This window comes from Nipponia nippon, unplaced genomic scaffold, assembly GCF_047370975.1.
Source record: "Nipponia nippon isolate SJK-2023a ecotype South Korea unplaced genomic scaffold, ASM4737097v1 scaffold_2, whole genome shotgun sequence".
NCBI classification, from domain to species: domain Eukaryota; kingdom Metazoa; phylum Chordata; class Aves; order Pelecaniformes; family Threskiornithidae; genus Nipponia; species Nipponia nippon.
The window spans coordinates 70,335,492-70,356,805 of record NW_028262336.1 but is presented as its reverse complement, the minus strand read 5'-3'; positions in this window follow the sequence as shown (position 1 = coordinate 70,356,805).

Sequence of the window (21,314 nt, the reverse complement as noted above, 5' to 3'; positions counted from 1 at the left end):
AAAAAAAAAAAAAGTCAATTCTAAAGGAAATGTGTAACAGGAAACACAGGTGATTTGTCATCACCTTGAGCACTGTATGACTACTTGCGCAGGTACAAAGTTGAGGTCTAATGTTACTACTTTGATTTGTAGGAATGTAGTACTTTGTGTTCTCATAGAATAAATATAGTGTAAAGCAAGAAGAGAAAATATTCAGCAGCTATAAATTCCTGAAATTTTGAATTTTGAACTTCCTTAATATTTCTTTCATAAAGTGAGTTAAATTGGAGAAATAAGATGGATTAAAGAAAGCTCTTTTCCTTTGCTGCTTTGAATGGTACTATGGAACATCTTTCATTTTCTGTTCCCTAGAGACTGGTAAGTATGTTTGGATACCAGAGAACTTCTATTTGGTCTTACTGACAGTGGGGCAATGAAACAAAAAAAATATTTTTCTTTGTCTCACACATACATGTACAAAAGCACAAATATACCCTAGTTAGGTAAGTTAAATTCTTAATCTTTCCTTTTTCTCCTGAGGTAAGAAGTCATGAAGATAGAATGGAGGAATTTTTTTTTTCCTTTTATACTTGCTGAAGAAAAAGATGCAGGGAGAGTTCAAGGATGGAAAAATGTCTTTGAGTTATACAGTATTGCTGCACAGTATTTTGATCTGGATGTTCATTAGTGCGCTCTCATTACAACTGTTTTCATCATTGTTATTGTTGTTATTGTTATTGTTATTATTATTAATTAACTTGTTACTTAATTTCCAAGGTCAGCTCTACTTACATATATATATATTTTATATATATATATAAAGCGTTGGGGATTTTTTTCCTGCCTTTTATATTGTTTGCAAAACTGCTAAGGTGGCTACATTCAAATTGCTCCAAAAATCAAGAGTTAGCAAGCAGCTAACCAATGTACTCTATCCAAATGCTTAGTCTGCTTGCATACTGTAAAGCTTCCACCAGTTTCCAGAACACAGACAAAGTAAGACCTTAGTAACTGGCTATTAACTGGAAAATGACAAGTCCTGGAGGAAAAATTGTGATTAAAGTTAAACAAATGGGGCAAATAAAAGCAACAGCAAAAATTGCCAAGGGCCACATAGACACTCACAAGATAGCTCTGGGATGTTGCAATTATGAACAAATCAGTGCTATGCCACCTCATGAAAATAAACAAAACACACTTTGGTTCTTGTACCTTAATCAGGTGGAAAAGACTTGGTACTAGACAACCAAAAAAACTATTTGCCAGTTAAATTATAATGGTACTTTCTCCTAGTTTAGACACCATTCATAAGGCAGCAACAGTTTAATTTGCCTGCATAGCGTATGTGAGTTAGCCTGGTGGAATAAACTGTGCCAGAAAAAAAAAAAAAAAAAGTTTTCTCTTCATTTAATTGGTATAATAATGTAAATTTTTAAAAAGAAATTATTTCAGAAAGGGTTTGTGGTATAGATGTGGTTAAAATGCTTGTAAAGATCTTGAAAATAATTAGTAAAACAAAGTTTGAACATCATAATTCTTATCTATATTATGATTTAAATTACAGTGATGTTCAACATCCTTTATGACTATGGCTTTCTATTAGAGATACTAATTAACTTGCATAATTGCTTTCTCCCCACCTCCACAACTATGGTAACTGAATATTCCGTAGATTTTAAAGTGTTGTTATTATACCTAGCTTATGGGTAAGGAGCTGAGACTCAGAGGATACAATGTGTGGATTTATCATACATCACATGTATCTAATTGTGGAACACAGTGCAAACTTGAGATGACCAGAATACGCACTTGGTTGCTATTCATTGCATACTTAAGGGACATAATTCCTCAATATTAAAATTTTCAAGGCATCCAAAAAGTCTATTTCTTGACATGCCCAGAAGTCTTGACAGGGCTTAAAAACTTGATAGATTACCCTATGCTAAAGGTCCCTAAGGAACTACAAACTAAATATTTATCTTCCTGTCCCATCCATGTACTTGCTCTAGTACATGTTCCCAGAACAAGCCTGCTAAACTACACCGTGTGCAAGAAACAACTGCCAGCTGTGGTGCCATCACCATCTCCTAAGAAGGCAATAAGAGCAAAACTGTCATTCATATACGAGAAATTATGTTTAATTTCCTCTTCTCACTGGGGGAATTTGAATGAGTGTCTCTGAAACACTGGAGTATGCAATAGCATGTAGCATAAAATATACAGTATGTTCAGATGGGATATTTTTCCTTTCAAATCTAATTCAATTTGTACAGAATAATTAGAAAGAATAGAAGTAGCAAGTTAGAGCGTGAATACAGGAGTGGGTGCAAACAGGCTCGATCACAGATTGGCTTAGCAGTTGTGGTGCTTTGTCCCCATAAACACTAGACTCAAGCTGGCTCAACACAGCTGCCACAGGGCACTGGAAGAGCGGCCTCACGTCTGCCAGCAATTGGTTATGGCTCTATAAACTGCTGGTTATTATACTTGCTAGAGGGGCTATCCCACTCTCTAGTATTTCCTTGATGCAGAATACATTTTTGAGAATTAAAGAATAGATTTGAATCGCGTGATTACAGACCAGTAAATGATTGGCTATGACTGTCCAAAAGGAAGTTATTTCTTTGCTTTTCTGTTTGTGTCTGGGGCAGAAAGACAGAGACTACAAATTATGAGCAGATGAACTGTTTTCTTTAGAGTTATGAAAATGTCAAAGCCAATATGTTTAGCCGCCAACTAAACAAGAGCAGGTGTCAAAAGGAGAAAAAATATATAACAAGTGCAGGAGTCACTGTAAAAATCAGTGTTTAGCCATGACTATGAGTCAAGGATATTTCAGCTACTTACTATAACAATCATGAAAAATCTATGTGTATATATATGTACACGTGCTACTTCTGTTCAAAACCTACTGCTTGGTAAGAGGCCAATATAAGTGAGAAGATTTTTTTTTTCAATGCATTCTTTTACAGTTTACAGGGATGATTGCTGCAATTAAGAAAGGAGATGTCAGGCATGCTACAGTGTAAGAATTCGTTGCAGACCATGTGATCTCTCTGACATTTTTCAGGTCTCAGCATGTGCCAGGTGCTTTTCTGGCACACACTAAGAGTCAGGTTCTAGTGTACTTTCATGAGAAAAAAAAAGTGATGGATATCAATGACCTACTTTTTGAAACGCGGGAAAACAGTCACTCAGAACTTGAGTAAACTGATCCAGCTGGCCATCTCTACATATAATTGTCCTTCAGCACTGATAGCTAAAGCTCTAATTCCAGTGGGGAAAGAACTCACTTGAAAACCTAGACAAGGGCTTTTAAAATGTCAAAATGTAAAACTAAAAAAAAAAAAAGTCCAAGAGAAAGAAGTGAACTTGCAAATGTTATTTTTGCTGACAGCTTTAAAGAAGTATAACACTGCTTTTGACCTTGACAATTATCAGTTCCCTATCTGGCTTTTCTTTTTTTTTTTTGTGTGTTTTGCCAGGTTTTACAAAGTTTCGACACTAAAGAAGATAAACGACAATGAATGGTGTCAGGTGTCCTTCAGTATTTTCTGCAGTGCCCAGGGGTTCCACTTGTTTTTAGTATACTCAGCACAGAGACGTGCTGTGCTAAGCACTTTATTGAATTTGTAGTCAAGGTGCCAGTGCAATAATCATCTTCTGTGTAATTTGCCTTCTGGGACAAAATTTGTTAGCCAAATATCCTCTTTTCTCCATTCTCTTTTAGTAAAGATGAGCAGCTTTGAGTGAAACTGAAAACCTGAGCAAAATTATTCCTGAATTTCTACTGTCCTCATTTCAATGTAAAAATATCTTCATGTAGTTCTCAAGAAAAAGAACCAAAGGGAATCTTTCTTTTTCAATATTCCTGTCTGAGAAAAAAACAGAAATACTAAACCTGTAAAAATAATAAACTGGAAAAGGTATCAGCTTCAATGAGAGATGACTGAAATGCACATGTTGGCCAATAATTCACTCAAGAAGTTTTGCTGATGTCATAAACTGTGAAAATAAGATTGAAAGTATAAAGCAAATAAATAAACAAAAAAGATCTTCTATTGAGCATCTGAAAGATCTTTAATATTATGGGCACAAATTATCCCATGGAGAATGTGTCTCCATATTTCAGGGCATATGCGCTGTTTTAGATCATTTGCAGTGCTGTGCTTTCTTGGATAATTTCCAGTACTATCCCAGAAAGCTTTGACCTCCCTTTTAATCCAGAGATTCTCTCCTGCCATACTTCAGTATACACAATATATAAGCAGTGTTTTATGGTGTACAAATATCACTCTGACTAGCTGCAGTACAGCCTTCAAATTATTTCAGACACTTTGAACTGAAAAAAATGAACACACACAAAAAAAAAAACAGTTATAATATTATTTGAATACCACACTTAGGAACCAGAGAACAGGCAAATCCAAGGACTATATGGTATGGTCATAGCTAATGCTTCCTACAGGGAGCTAGTGTAGTGGATGCAAACCAGCCTAAATAATTTTCCAGGGATCACTCCCTCAAACAGATGAGTTTAGCAGAGTAGATATAAATGCTTATCTCTTAAACCACTTTCTCTTGTATATAAATATTTCATTTGGTTTTTACCTCAGCTTATCTGAGATGAACAACTCAGAATCCTTTCCTGTGAGCAAGCAGTGCATTCATTCTTTCAAAAAAAAGGTAGAGGTTTTTCTGTCAAAAAATAAATCGTGCTTATGTTTTATAGAAGTCTATTTGATTCAGAAGTGGACTATCAGGATTAACTGCTTTCCTGAAACTGTTGGAAATCTCCCACAGAACTGCTTTATCAAACCAAACATCTGATAGGTCTGAAGGTAGAATGACTTCCATTCCTCCTATATTGTGGATTAAACAATGATAGATTTGGTTGGTCAGAAAACCAGTACAAGAGCTAGCTGAAGGAACAGAGAATAGGAAGAAAACTTTTTCTTCCAGCTGAAGTGCTGAAATCAGTAGGCAAAAATGTACTTACCTCCTGAGGGGAGTGGAAAATATGATGCTCCTGCCCTCCCCCCGCCCTGCCATGCTCTAAGCAAGTTGCCCTCCACACATTTTATGAGATGGCAAAACCTGTCAGTATGAGTCCCAGGCCAGATTGGCCTTTGCAAGAGAGCTAGGTCTACTGTCTGGGCAGGTGGGAGATAGCCACCAAGTTTCTCAAATGAGGGAAGCTCTTACAGACATGGAAACAGAAGGTAGCTAGGAAATTCTGAAGGTAACATGGAGATGATAGCTGCAGTTGTGAGTGCTTTAGTTCTCTATTAGTTTCATTAAATATTTTACTGTTTTATGGAACATCACTGGCTTATGTGTCAGTATGTGATATTTATTTGATTGCAAGAAGCTAAAACCACAGTCGGTTTCATCTTCCACAGTATAAAACTCACATTCCTTCTTTCACAGACATGAGCTAGGCTCACCCCTCATGACTGTGTGAGCTCTGAGTCACATTATGCAGCAAAACTACTCTTCAAGTCAGTAGAGCTGGGATTCATAGAATCATAGAATGTCCTGAGTTGGAAGGGACCCACAAGGATCATCAAGTCCAACTCCTGTCCCTGCATAGGACAACCCCAAAATTCACACCATATGTCTGAGGGCGTTGTCCAAATGCTTCTTAAATATTGTCAGGCTTGGTGCCATGACTACCTCTCTGGGAAGGCTGTTCCAGTGCTCCACCACCCTCTGGGTGAAGAACCTTTTCCTAATGTCCAACATAAACCACCCTGGCATATCTTCCTGCTCTTCCCTCGGGTTCTATCATTGGTTGCCAGGGAGAAGAAATCAGCACCTGCCCCTCCTCTTCCCCTTGTGAGGAAGCTGTAGACTGTGATGAGGTCTCCCCTCAGTCTCCTCTTCTCCAGGCTGAACAGACCAAGTGACTTCAGCTGCTCCTCATACAGCTTCCCCTCTAAACCCTTCACCATCTTCATGGGTCTCCTCTGGACACTCTCTAGTAGCTTCGTATCCTTTTGATACTGTGACGCCCAAAACTGCACACAATACTCAAGATGAGGCCACACCAGTGCAGAGTAGAGCAGGACAATCACCTCCCTTGACGAGCCAGCAATACAGTGCTTGATGCACCTCAGGACACAGTTGGCCTTCTTGGCTGCCAGGGCACACTGTTGGCTTGTGTTCAACTTGCTGTTGACCAGAACCCCCAGATCCCTCTCCACGGGGCTGCTCTCCAGCCTCTCATTCCCCAATCTGCATGTACATCCAGGGTTGCCATGTCCCAGGTGCAAAATCCAGCACTTGCCCTTGTTAAACTTCATATGGTTGGTGATTGCCCAGCTTTCTAATTTGTCTAGATCTCTCTGCAGGGCTTCTCTGCCCTTGAGAGTGTCAAAGGCTCCTCCAAGTTTTGTGTCATCAGCAAACTTTGATAACAAACCTTCCAGTCCTGCATCTGAGTCATTTATGAAGACATTAAAGAGCACTGGCTCTAAGATGGATCCTCATGGAACCCCGCTGGTGACTGGTTGTCAGCCCTATGTAACCCCATTCACTATAACCCTTTGAGCCTGACCCATCAGCCAATTGCTCACTCATTGCATTATGTGTTTATCCAGCTGTATGCTGGATGTTTTGTCCAGGAGGATACTGTGCGAGACAGTATTGAAAGCTTTACTGAAATCCAAAAAGATTACATTGACTGGCTTCCCTTGGTCAACTAGGTGGGTAACCTTGTCATAGAAAGAAATTAAGTTTTTTAAGCAGAACTTTCCCCTCGTGATCCCGTGCTGGCTGGGACCAATGACTGTGTTGTCTTTCAGGTGTTTTTCAATAACTCCCAGAATAATCTTCTCCATAATTTTGCCAGGCACAGAGGTGAGACTGACAGGCCTGTAATTACCGGGGTCATCCCTGTTGCCCTTCTTGAAGATTGGGACAACATTTGCCAGCTTCCAGCCAACTGGGACCTCTCCAAATTCCCAAGACCATTGAAAAATCATTGAGAGAGCTCTTGCTATGACATCAGCCAGCTCTTTAAGTACCCTCAGATGAATCTCATTGGGCCTCATTGACTTGTAGGGATCCAGCTGAAGCAGCAAATCCCGCACAAGTTCGGGGTTGGTTGGGAGTTTATCATTCTCACAGTCATGGTTCTCTAGCCCAGGGTTCTGGGGGTCCCAGAGCCCATCATTGGTGTTGAAGATCAAGGCGAAGAAAGCATTAAACTTCTCTGCTTTGTCTATGTCCCTGTTTGTAAGGTGACCTTGCTCATCAAGTAACAGGCCAATGTTATTTCTGGCCTGCCTTTTGCTGTTAACATATTTTAAAAAGCCCTTTTTATTGTCCCTCACAGTACTGGCCAGGTTCAGCTCTAATTCAGCTTTGGCTGCATGTATTTCCTCCCTACAGTGGTGAACAGCATCTCTGTAGTCCTCCTGTGTCACGTGACCTTGCTCCCACTGGCCATACATTTTCTTTTTTCGCCTTAGTTCTAAAAGAAGATCCCTACTCAGCCAAGCCAGCCTTCTACCTCGCCTGCTTGACTTCCCACATTTTGGAATTGCCTGCGCCTGTGCTCTTAGGAGGTGGCACTTAAAAAATGACCAGCACTGATGGACCCCAGCACCTTCAAAAGCTTTTTTCCAGGGGACCTTCCTAAGTAGTTCCCTGAGGAGCCTGAAGTCAGCTCTCCTCATATCCAGAGTTGAGGTCTTGCTGGCTGTTTTCCTTCTGTTACCATAGATTTTAAACTTGACGGCTTCGTGGTTGCTGTGGCCAAGGCAGCCACCAATTGCCACTTCACCCACGAGCCCTCTCTGTTAATAAGCCACAAATCGAGGAAGGCACCTTTCCTGGTTGGTTCCCTTAGTACCTGTACCAAGAAATTATCATCCAAATGGTTCAGGAATCTTCTGGACCTGTTTGTACCAGCTGTGTGGTATTCCCAGTTGACATCTGGCAATCTGAAGTCCCCCATAAGGACAAGGGCAGATGACTTAGATACCACCCTTACTTCCTTAAAGAATAACTCATCAGTGTCATCGTCCTGGCTGGGTGGCCTATAGTAGACTCCCACAACGACATCTGCTTTATTTGTCTGTCCCTTAATCCTTACGCAGAGGGTCTCAGCTGTGCCATTGCCAACTGCTAGCTCCATGCATTCCAGCCCCTCTGGTCCATACCATGCCACCCCCTGGTCTCACCTGCCCTGCCTATCCCTCCTGAAGAGCCTGTAACCATCCATCATGGCACAGCAGTCACAGGACTCATCCCACCAGGTTTCACTTATGCCTATGATGTCATATCTCTGTTCATCTCACCTAACTTCTGGAATGTGATTAATCTGGCCCGGTTTGGACGCCAGCTTTAGGATGAGATGAATCACCTTGTAGCAGTGCCTATTTTTCTCCACTGACTGCAAAAGAACTCTAGATAACTGGCTCAGGTGCAGATTTCTACTCTGTGGATGTCTAAAGTTAGGTGAGATAAGCACCGCTTGAGTGGTTTTTTTTGTTTCAGTAAAAGCTACAGTCAAACAAAGTACATGCAGCAGAGGCCACCTTATTGCTTACTCATTCCTCGACAAAAGCATGGGCTTCATCAATATATCTTCTACCTAGATTTTTGGAAAAAGTACTGGAAAGCTGCTTTCTAGGAAAAAAAAAATAATAACGATAGGATACAATCCTCTGTGTGCAATAATGGCTGTTTTTTCCAGAAAGTTGTTAGCCTTAAGTAACTGTCAGCAAGATCTTAGAGTTCCAAAGGAGGATCAAAGAGAGCTGACATAATGCATAAAATGTATATGTTTCTAATACATCACAAACATTCAAATTACAGTGACTACAACACATGTGCCGTACCATGACATGTAACAGGCGTTAAGTTAGATTGTTTGGTTTCGTTTGGGGCTTTTGATCTAAAACATTCCAATTTAGGTATTGCCATGCTGAACATTGGCTTCTAATCTAGGTGAATCTCTTTATTCATCACACTGTAATTCTGTTTTTCCTACTGCATTTTGACCTACAATGAGACCTTAGTGAAAGAATAAAAGTTGAAGGGATTGAAGGATTCTCAATCAATTGACAGATTGCCATCAGCTTCACAGTAATTTTCAATTCTTATGCATGAATTTCATGATAGAACATAAATATATTTATCACAAAAAATGTAATATATATTTATTGATAGCAGAATGCATACATAATGTTTTTGAAATTTTGAAAACTAGAAGCTGTTGCCTAGAGAAAAATACTTTATATATATTACATGTAGATATGCATATGTATGCGTATGTATACTTATACACACAAATACACGCATGCTTACATATGTTTATATGCCTGAATGATGGAGGGAAAACAGAGATATTTCTTATGAATTACAAATGAAAGTTTAATCTTGACAAGGCTTTATTTGTTCAAGAATCAAATCCCTTCTCTGGTTCCTCAAAAAGCCAATTATCAGAAAGATTCTCTTTCGTCACTGTCATTAACACATAGACATTGATGACAGTTTAACTTGGTTTCAACATAGCTCTTGGGCCACAGCTGCTTACCAGGCAATATAAGTACCACTTGAACGCTCAGTTGCAGATTGACCTTGTGGTAATTGAGGTTATGAAAAGGCTCTTGTTCTCTAAAATCTCAAATGAACACCTCTCCCTCTGGGAGACAGCAGGATATTCAGCAATAGCAGCCCTGCTGAACCTGTAAGATTCTTTCTGCCACTCTGGTCTGTGCTGAGGTCAGGATGAGAAACAAATGCCTATGATGGGATATGAGGAATGTAATAGAGTAGCAAGTTAAGATGAAATTATCTGGACTGCAATTATTTTCCCTTAATTGTGCCCTATTCTGCCACCCCCAAAAAGACCTGCTAAGTATTTGAAAACATATTTTTAGCACTTTTCTCACTTGTATCAAAAGGAGTACTTTGCATTCTTATTCTTGACTTTGTTAGCATTTTCTCTTAAAACAAAAAAAAAAGGGAAGTAATGACAGGTTAAGCTCTCATTTCTTTAAAGCACAGAACTGTCTGCTGAAGTTATCAGTGACTTCACTTTGCAGCATGAGCCAGCATTTGAGCATCTCTGCCCCTGCCAGTAATTAACATTACAGTCAATATGAATTAATGTTGAGGCTTTCAGAGGAAATGGGGGTAATTAAACTAATCACAAGAAGTACACAACAATTACTGTTATAATTTTAAATCTTGAGTCAATTAGCTGTGTTAGCCACTCTCTTTGTCAAAAGCATACTGTTTATGGTAGTTAAATATAAGATTAAAATTAGTGATGGAAGAACATATTTTAAATACTCAACTTAGGCCAGGAGTTACAGTATTGTTTTGATTTAAGCTATATACAAAATTAAGAGAAGACTGTCCAGAGGAAGAACCTTTTTTTAACAACCTATTAATAGTTATTGGGCCTGAATGCCCTACTGGAGATACAAAAAGAGGTTAACTCCAAAGAAGCTGAGGACAGGTGCGGATGCTCAACATGAAAATCTGATCAACAAGTACCATGAATTTAAAAAGCTGACTTATCTGAAGATTTTGATCCATGTAACAAGTATATTAATATACAATAATCATTCTTAGACAGGTGAAGTCAGTCACTATCTTGTTTAACTAAGGGTTTATTTGAATTATTTTAAATGATTGTGTGCCAAAATTTTGTTGTGATTGGTTAATTTCATTAATCGGCCTTACCCTCTAGATTTGCAGGCAGTCTTATGCCATAGCTTTAACAAAGACTTGCTTGGAAGTATGTATTATTATTCAGTTTAAAGCAAAAAATATAAATTAATTAGGAAAAAAAAGAATGTAAGGATCAGAGCTGCTGATTATCATGGTGCCTAGGGTACAAAGAAAGTAGTTGCCTTTCCATCCACTACAGCCTCCTGCCATACAGGCAAGATATTTTCTCTGTAAAATGTTGCCCAGTAACTCTGAATCTAGACCACAACAAGAAATGACACCCTGAACTCCTGCATCAGACCTTGAAGAATGCAACTTCCATTGCCTTCTGAGCTCAGCAGAAAGTGGATGCCAGAAACACCTTCTTCTCTCATTCCTCTGCCTACCTCCCTTCATATTTTTCAGTTAAGGTTTCATGAAGGGTTGCTCTGAGCAGGAGTTCCTCTAAAAGGTGAGTACTTTGTTTGCATGCCTGTGTGCGTGTGTGCATGTATGAACTACCACTAAAATATTTCAAGAGAACAGCCTCTTTTTTCAATCTTCTTGCAGGAACAAAAGAATTTTTGCTGCTACATCATACTCCATATGCTGACGCAGAAAATACTGATATTAAAATCCATTCCAAGTCTACTGAAAGAGGACAGATGCCTTTTGTTTTTCTAGAGGTGGGCTGGGATAAGTGGTTTCAATTCCTTACAGTAGCAGAAGTATAAGTAGGCTGATTGAACCTTAATGTCACATATAAAGGTAATAAAGCTGGTGTTGTCCAGAAATATTAATTTATATTTTTTTCTAAGTGAAAGAGCATCTTATCCAAAAGGAATTTGTTCAGTGAAAATATTCATTTGGACTGAATTTTTTCAATATTTCTTTAGAAAAGTTATCCTTTTCTTCTCTTTTTTTACTGACTAGTGTTTTCAAAATACTTTTATTCATTTCCTGTTTAAAAATTGACATATTATGACATAGTTCATGTGTTAGCTTTTACTTTCCTTCCTGCACTGCTGCTTCCCTAATCTTAGAGAAGTTCTAACATTGCAAATGAAATGTTAGAACATTAGAATGCAAAAGAAATTAAATGTTAATTTTGCCAAGATAGTTTCTATTTTCCATGTGAGAATTTTCTTAGCTTTGTGTGAAATTTCACATTTTAGTGAAATGCAGCAAGTAGAATATATATTCTAGTTCTTTTCTAAATTATAGTCAGACAGCTATTTTCTATGTAGTGCAAAAATTACAGTTTATTGTGCATATCAGACTCCAGCCTTCATTTCTTACATTTATGATCCCTCTCCCCGCACCAAACCCACACATACTATCCCAGTTCACAGAATAAACACCTTTCAAGATAAGTATTCTCTTGTCTTTTTTTTTGCTTACTTCTACCTTGTTCTACATCAGTCTATGAAAGGGTCAACAACATTTAGTTCTGAAGTGAAGAGGAAAAACGGTCTTGTTCAATTTTATAAAAAATAGTAAAAGGTTCCCCCACCACATGGTCTTGTTATCAGTTTACACATTGAAGCATGTTGCAGGAAATTATGAATGAAAAGATAATAAAATGGCTTTCGACTGTCTCAGTAAAACATGCATGCTGCCAACATTTTTGTCATCAATAATGCTCTCATAAACATGGGTCTCTTCTTTCATTGTGCAGGCTGTCATGCTTTATTGAACCACATAATTTCACCTAATTAAAATAAGCAGCGTGTAGTTTCCTCCCCCTTCTGTTTTTTCAGCTGTACAAGTGCCAGTAACAATGTTTAGAGTATCCAAAGTGGACATCCTATTAAATATTCATTCTTATGCTCCTCTTTGCAGTCAAAAGTACAGTAACTCCTGCTGATTTCCTTTCTGAATACCAAGATTCACTCTATTTATCTGATGATTTAATATATAGGAAACAGTCTAGGACTTGCAGTTAAGGAGGCTGGAAAAGGTTTATTTTTGTTAAAATGGGCAAAAAGATAGGAGACTATGTAAAACTGTTGACTGATATCAAGCCAGCAACATAAACCGTTAAGTCTCTCATACGTAATTATGCTACAAATCACTACATAATCACTCATCTGCTACTGCAGCAGGTTTTTGTTTGGGCAACTTGTCTCAGACAAAAAAAATTTGCTTTTTCCTTTGAAAACAAGATGGCTCCATAATTTCATGCACACAAAGAATACAAACTAGAATCTTATTCTAGCTGCCATACACCATTTGGAGCAGAAATAACACTGATCCAACACTGGTGGCAGTCACCAGTCTGCATTTGGCAATGTAGAAATCAGTGACTGCTATAAGACACAAATGGTTTTATGAAAATAAAATCAGAATCAAAGAAATGATTAGTGAAAGGATTGTTGAGCTAATGAACAAAAGGAAAGAGAAATGTAGTGTACATTTCCAAAAGGGCTTACTGTCACGACTAACGTTTTCATCACAAAACTCTGCCTTGTTTTACATGCACAGACATGAAAAAAATATGTCAATAATGTATGCTAATACTTTATCAGATCCTGCTATGAGTCACCTTTCTGAAGTTGGCTTTATAAATAATGGCAAAAATGTGCTACATGACATTCATTAGAGTCATAAGCTTTCTTCATGCTTAAGTAAGATACTATTGTTCAGGAATGAAAGGATTTACCATATTGTCACATTTTTTCCCCATTTCTTCACATCCATTAACAGCTTTTAACTTGTAACTGAATTTCATTTTCAGAAAGATTAAAACACAGATGGATAATCAGAAAGAGAAAGCTCAGGAATATCAGAAGAATCACTCTTTAGAATGTCAGCTATGACATGAATATCACGAGTCCCAAATTATATGAATTTAGGGGATTTTGAATCCAAAAGAGTGTACAGCTTTCATTCAGGATGGTAAAAGCTTTATCTGTTTACGTTTTCTGTTTATACCAGGAACTTCTGTTGAGGTTTGGTCCTGTAGGAATTAAATTACTGGAAACATTCACTTGCCTTGCATAGCAGTGATGGGTTTATGCACATGCTTAGAGTTCAGCATCTGCTTAGAGGCTCTAGAAGACAGTGTTTGAAATGGGATAGCAATACTTCCTTTGCATGGCCCCTATTATCATACCAAATACCTTACAATGATTAAAACTTTTCTCCCCACCAGAATTCTGTGAAAGACACCAGTGCTTTCACTGCCATTTTACTGCACAGATGAAAGGCAGAAGTAAATTACCCCAAGTGACTTAAGAAATCTCCAAAAGAATAAAGATTTAGTCCTCAATCTACCATAGAGTAGGTTACAGTTTTACAAGAGGTTTTTGGTGAATTCTGTTTGGTGAATTCTGTTTGATTTCTTTAGCTACCTACGGATCAGTTATTTATGGTGTGTTTTGATAGTACCTATAAACCCTGTTCATACAAGATGTAAGTAATAATAGTAAAAATAATTATAATGTATTTTTAATGACTGCTTGAACATGTATTTGAGTTTTTGCTCTTCCTCCATTTAAAAAATGCACAAAAATCATGATAATTTGCAAATGAGCAAATCTTTGTGAAAACTGATGGTTGCCTACTGAAACATAGATGCCATTTTTGATATCTGTAAATTATGTTTCTTTATGGAATGACACCATATTAATTCTTTCAGTACCAAAGAAGGAATAAAGTACAGAATAAATTTGAATCATCTCCCAATATTAGCTATTGATGGATTTTTCCTGTTTCAGATGAAGGATCTCCCACTAGTTAAAGACTGTACAATAGACGTCTCTCTCTCCCCCCCTCCCTCATATATTTATATATATAACCATTACAAAATTAAATAACAGTGCATTATATAGTTATAATTTCATTAATAATAGTCACTCCATGTTTTCAAAACTCAGTAAAATATTATACAATTGATACCTTATTTTTCTAAGTTGTTTAGTTAACAATATTTAGTAACATCTTTATAGTATTTAGACTTAGATATGTAACAGAAAACTGACTGTGCACAGCTGTATTTTAAACACTGTAAGTTACACTACCATTTTCAAGCAGTACTAATTTTATTTAGTGAGTAGGAAATTTAAATTTCATCTCTCTGTCGTACAAGGCAGAGGGACTCATTTAAACACTGAAGTAATTTAAACAGGCTTGAAAGTATTATAAGGGTAGCATTAAGCATATGAATCAAAGTCCAATAATGAAAAGAACCTTTGGATCATGCCTTGCATTAAGAAAGCTCCTTTACCAGATCTGAAAGACTAAGAGGTCTTGGGTTTTGACAGCTTGTTTGTTGTTTGCTTGTTTGTTTCAACTTTCTGGGTGTTTTTTTAGTATCATAAAGAACTTCTTTAAATTACAAAATCATGAAAAAAACTTCCAAAACTTGTGTCTATTTGTGTTTGTACATGTAATTTTATTACCTCCTGTAAATAAGTATAAAATATCTAGTTACCTTTGTATTCTACTTATGCTAAATTATAAAGTTCTATAAAAAGAAAGGACACCATTAAACTCAATAGGGCTTGCTATACTGAAAGAAATATTTGGAAATTAATACAAAATCAATAATAGTAATAATATTAGTGAAAATTCAATGTTAGTCTTACTTTTGACCAAGAATGATAACATCACAAAAGCTGTGAGAGAAAATGGACAGAAAAATTCAGCCCTTAACCAACCTCTCTCTCCTTTTGAACTCAACAAATTAATCCTGGTCAGGCAATACCTGTGATTCAATTACTATTTTCTTGATCCTCTGCACCCTACTGAAAAGGTTTTTTCCTTATGTCATTCAGCTTCCTCTTAAACCTCCTCCATTTTCTATCAGCACTTGATTTAACAATCATTCTTCAACAGTATTTTTGCAAAGCCCACTCTAGGGAATTTTAACCTTGCCTCTTGGGTGAAATGTTGGAATAAGAGTAAAGACGTCTTATTAAAGTTAGTCCTAATCAGACATGTTCATCCATGCCCTGTGGTGCCCTTCAGAAACACAATGCTAATGTAAGAGAGATGTTATTCTTCGTGTGTGATGCTAACTTGAGTGTTCTCAGACTGTCTCCTGTTTATTTTCCCTTTATAAAATGTTCGCTTATCTTTATACTGTTCTTTTCATTCTTCTTCATAAATATTTGCTTCTCTGTTTCTTTTCCCTCAGGGAAAAGGACAGAAGTGACTCAGATGTTGTCATAGATGCAAAATAAAGATGACAGTATGTTGTACAAAGATGTGTTTGGATTACAAAGAGTAGCATCAAATGTGGTAAGGAAGGAATTTCCTTTCCTTTGTTGAGTGGCAAAGTGACAATGTGGATTACATTGTTTTCTCTCATTGTTTCCTCACACTGTACTGCATGAAATTTTTCATTATTCAAAACAGTAACAAGTGCAGCACAAAGCACACAAAGCATTTTTGAGCTTTTATTTTTTGTGGTGCATAAACATATCTGTGAAAAAAGTTTGTCTAACTACAGGATGTGTCGATAACATTAACACTCACACATGCAGTTATTTCATCACAGAAGGCTTTAAGGTTGACCAGGCATGATTCCGCCCTCATAAATCCATGATGATCACCCTTAATCACTTTCTTGTCCTTAAAAAGTTTGGAAATGATTTCCAGGATTATTTACTCCATCACCTTTCCAGAGAATGAGGTGATAGTGACCAGTAGGATTGCGGATAAAACCACTTGATCTTCCATGTGCTTGACCCTCACCCCCAGGACCATGCTGTCACACTTAATATATTCCAGGTCTCCTGTGACAGTATTGTTGGTGCCAATAAAGAAGAGCAATAGGGGGTAGTAGATTTGGGTAGAATGATTTGGTTTGGAAGGTCTTCAAAGACCTTCTAGTTCCTACCCCCCTGCTGTGGGCAGGGAGATCTTGCAGTAGATCATGGTACTCAAAGTCCCATCTAACCTGACCTTGAACACTTCCAATGATGAGGCAATCCACAACTTCTCTGGGAAACCTGTTCCAGTGTCTCACTACCCTCATCATAAAAAGTTTTTTCCTTATGTCCAATCTAAGTCTACCCTCTTCCAGTTTAAAACTGTTGCCCCTTGTCCTGTCACTACAGGGCTGGTAAAAGAGGCTTTCTTTGTCTTTCTTATAACCCATCTTATACATTGAAAGGCAGTAATCAGGTCTTCCTAGAGTCTTCTCTTCTCCAGGCTGAACAGCCCCAACTCTCTTAGCCTTTCTGCATAGGAGAGTTGTTCCAGCCTTCTGATCATTTTTGTGGCCCTCCTCTGGACCTGTTCTAACAGGTCCATGTCTTTCTTGTACTAGGGACCCCAGAGCTGGAAGCAGGACTCCAGGTGGGGTCTCATGAGAGTGGAGTAAAGGGGAAGAATCACTTCCCTTGACCTGCTGGCCACACTTCCTTATATGTAGCCCAGGATACGATTGGCTTTCTGGGCTGTGAGCATACAATGCTGGTTTATGTCTAATTTTTCATCCACCAGTATTCCCAAATCCTTCTCCACAGGGCTTCTTTCAATCCATTTATCACCCAGTCTGTATTGATACTGAGGATTGACCTGACTGGTGGATACTGAGAAATTCTGAAGGAAATATAGTTTGATCCTCACAAAACCACATTCTGACTTCACTGTTTTTCTCCTCTGTTTATGGAGGAGTAAGTGCCATTAAAATCTCTTGAGTTCTAATTTAGAACATTTACACTAATACTCTGAACCCTCAAATTTATTATATATTAGTTATTACTATAGTAAAGCAAAATATATATTACCTCATATTTTGACAGTGATATATAGTTGATTTGGGGCATTAGTTTTACTATAATATCCCAAGCACCAAATATCTATTTTTATGGCCCTATCACTGATGTTAGGTAGTTGGACACTGAGGTTTGGTGTAGAGAGACTGCAAATGCTCATGGCAAACTAACGTCTTGAAATACTTTTACAATTTTACTGGAAGACACCAAAAAAGAAGAAAAAGCAAACAAAAATAGTTAAAAAATGAAAAAAGCGTGTTTCAGTTTGACAACCCTATTTTCTTTGCTTGTTATATTCAGAATGAATATATATTCAGAATGAACATGCACAGTCAACATGGGTTCACAAAAGGAAAGTCATAGAATCATGGAATCATTTAGGTTGGAAAAGTCCCTTAAGATCATCAGGTCCAACCGTTAACCTAACACTGCCAAGTCCACCACTAGACCATGTCCCTAAGCACACGTCTCCAGGGATGGGGACTCAACCACTTCCCGGGGCAGCCTGTTCCAGTGCCTGACTGGAAGAAGAAGAAAAAGATTTTCAGTGAAGAAGATTTTCCTAATATCCAACCTAAATCTGCCCTGGTGCAACTTGAGGCCATTTCCTCTTGTCCTATCACTTGTTACTTGGGAGAAGAAACAGACCCCCACCTTACTACAACCTCCTTTCAGGTTGTTGTAGAGAGCGATAAGGTCTCCCCTCAGCCTCCTCTTTTCCAAAGTAAACAGCCCCAGCTCCCTCAGCCACTCCTCATAAGACTTGTGCTCCAGACCCTTCACCAGCTTTGTTGCCCTTCTTTGGACACACTCCAGCACCTCAATGTCCTTCTTGTAGTGAGGGGCCTAAACTGAACACAGTATTTGAGGTGCAGCCTCACCAGTGCTGAGTACAGGGGGACTATCACCTCCTTGGTCCTGCTGGCCACACTATTCCTGACACAAGCTAGGATGCCTTTGGCCCTCTTGGCCACCTCAGCACACTGCTGGCTCATGTTCAGCCAGCTGTCAACCAACACCCCCAGGTCCTTTTCTGCCAGGCAGCTCACAATGTCCTGTCTCTCACTGCCCAGGCACTCTCACAAGTGCTGTTTAACTAATTTGATATCCTTCTATGATAAAGTTACCCACCTAGTGGACGAAGGGAAGGTGGTGGATATAGTTTTTCTGGATTTTAGTAAGGAGCTCACAGCATCCTTCTGGACAAGTTGTCCAACTGTGGGATGAGTGGGTTCACGGTGTGCTGAGTGAAAAACTGGCTGAATGGCAGAGCTCAAAGGGTTGTAGTGAATGGTGTTACATCTGGCTGACGACTGGTCACCAGCCATGTTCCTCAGAGTTCAATTCTAGGGCCAGTTCTGTTCAATATATTTATCAATGATCTGGATGCAGTAGTTGAATGCACCATTAGCAAGTTTGCTGATGATACCAAACTGGGAGGTGCTGTTGACTCTCTTGAGGGACAGGAGTCCTTGCAGAGGGATTTAGGTAGATTGGAACATTGGGTTAGGATTAATGAGATGACATTTAACAAGTCCAAATGCCGGATTCTGCACCTAGGACAGAGTCACGCTGGGCACAAGTATAAATTGGGAGAGGAGTGGCCCTACCTTGAGTACTGTGTGCAGTTCTGGGCCCCACAATTTAAGAAGGATGTGAAGGTCCTTGAACGTGTCCAGAGGAGGGCAACAAAGCTAGTGAAAGGGCTGCAAGGAATGTCCTGTGAGGAGCAGCTGAGGACCTCATAGGCTTGTCTGCTTCAGAGAAAAGGAGGCTGAGGGGTGACCTCATTGCTCTTTACAGCTTCCTGAGGAGGGGAAGTGGAGAGGGAGGTGCTGATCTCTTCTCCCTGATATCCAGTGATAGGACGCGTGGGAATGCTTCAAAGCTGTATCAAGGGAAATTCCGACTAGATATGACGAAATTTTTCTTTACCGAGAGGGTGGTCTAACACTGGAACAGGTTTCTTAGAGAGCTGGTCAATGCCCAATGCTTGTCAGTGTTTAAGAGGCATTTGGACAATGCCCTTAAGAACATGCTTTATCTTTTGGTCAGCCCTGTAGTGGTCAGGCAGTTGGACTAGATGATTGGTGTAGGTCCCTTCCAACTGAAATAGTCGAGTCTAGTCTAGTCTAGTCTAGTCTATTTTGTTCTGTTCTGTTCTATTCTATTCTATTCTATTTATCTTATTAAGTCTACTAAGATTGCCAAAGGTTTATCGTAGTTTTGATCTTGTGCTTTTTCCTGGAAAATGAAACAAAATAAATGTGCATGAAAGGATGAGGTGAAAAAAGTGTCAAAGATAGAAGTTACCTTCTGTTTCAATGTTGAATCCTGCTAACAGCTTCCTTGCAGGACAGTTATAGTATTGGTACTTCATCTTGACAGACATTTGGAGCTGGATGAGTTCCAGTAGCCACACTCATCTTTGCTGTAGTTTAGCTCACAGGTACACAGGCAAGTGTTGCAAAATCTGATTTGACTAGTAAAGTCAGTGGTTTTTTTTTCAACACACAACAAAATGTGAGAGAAAGGCAATTGAAAAAAATAATATGGTCAATTTAAAAAGATAGGAGGAAAAAGGCAGTAGCATGATCAAAGTCACAGCTGCATTTAAGGATAGAGCTTATGCTTCCTTTAGGTATCTCCAGCTGTCTACACATAAGCTAAATGTCCAGACTTGCTTTTATGAAGAGAGGCAGTGGACAGAGCTCCAGTCAATGAAATTGAGAGAGCTTGTAAGTTGATTTTTTGCTTTAGGACAAGTTAAACAGCTCGCTAGTCTCTGTTAACTGTTTTCACCTCATCTCCATTGCCTTTGATGGGAGCTTAGATACCTGGATCATGTGTAGGCAGCTCTACTTTAAACAGCAACATTTCAGGGCTCTGAATCTCACCTGGACTGTTCATGACTTGGCTGAAACTGTCAGTGACAGCAGTGCCATCCAAGTTCTTCTCTGTTGTTGGTCTGTTCTTGTCATTTCACTTGATAAAAACGTGAAGGTTCAGCAAAAAGACTGCTGGCATTTCAGGAGACAATGAAAGAGGCAGATGTGACAATAAAGCCTGTTTGTTTTGGTTTTTGGTGGTGGTGTAGGGTTTTTTGTTGGGTTTGTTTTTTTTGTTGGGTTTGGGGTTTTTTGCATTACTATCAAATTAGGGAATATAAAAGGGATTACTAACACTATAACATATCCTCCTTTTCTGTGTTCATGTATAGGGTTTAATTTTAATATGTTTTTATCTTATCTGTTTCCTGTACTATTCTCCTCCTATTTTGCCAAATTATCTTAGTGACTTTTTTGACTATTTATGTTAAACCTGAGATTTGGGGTCATTCCTTATTTTTTCTTAGTCTTTATTTTCCTTGCCTTCTAAAAACATTTTTATGTAACGTGCTGACAGTCTGAGCTGAATGTTAGCTACTTTATACATTTTATAATATACAACTTTACTCAAGAAATTTACTAGCTCTTCCCTCCCTCTCCCCAGTTTTTGAAAAGATAAGTCAGCAGGAGTTTCAAAAAGACTATTTGCGTATGTCAATCTAAAATTCATTCCTGTACATGTTCCCAGTGTGACTGTGAAACTAAGGCTAAATGTTGCAATAGAAATATTAATGGTCAGTGAACAGGAAAAAGAAAATAGAATACCTAGAAACAGATCAATCAAAAAACGGGCAAAAGATGTATTTGATAGTTTCTGGTTACAATACATCTATTACAAGAATCATGACTTGGCACGTTATATATACTCTTACAATTATTTTGTTTTCTTAAAATGAAAAAATAATGTGTTTATATTTAAAGAAATGCATATTATTATTATTATTATTATTATTATTATTAGTCCTCATATTTATTACACAATAGAATAAAAACTCTGGCAGATTAAAGTGTTTGTCCTTAGCTTAAGTTTTGATATTCAGATATTATT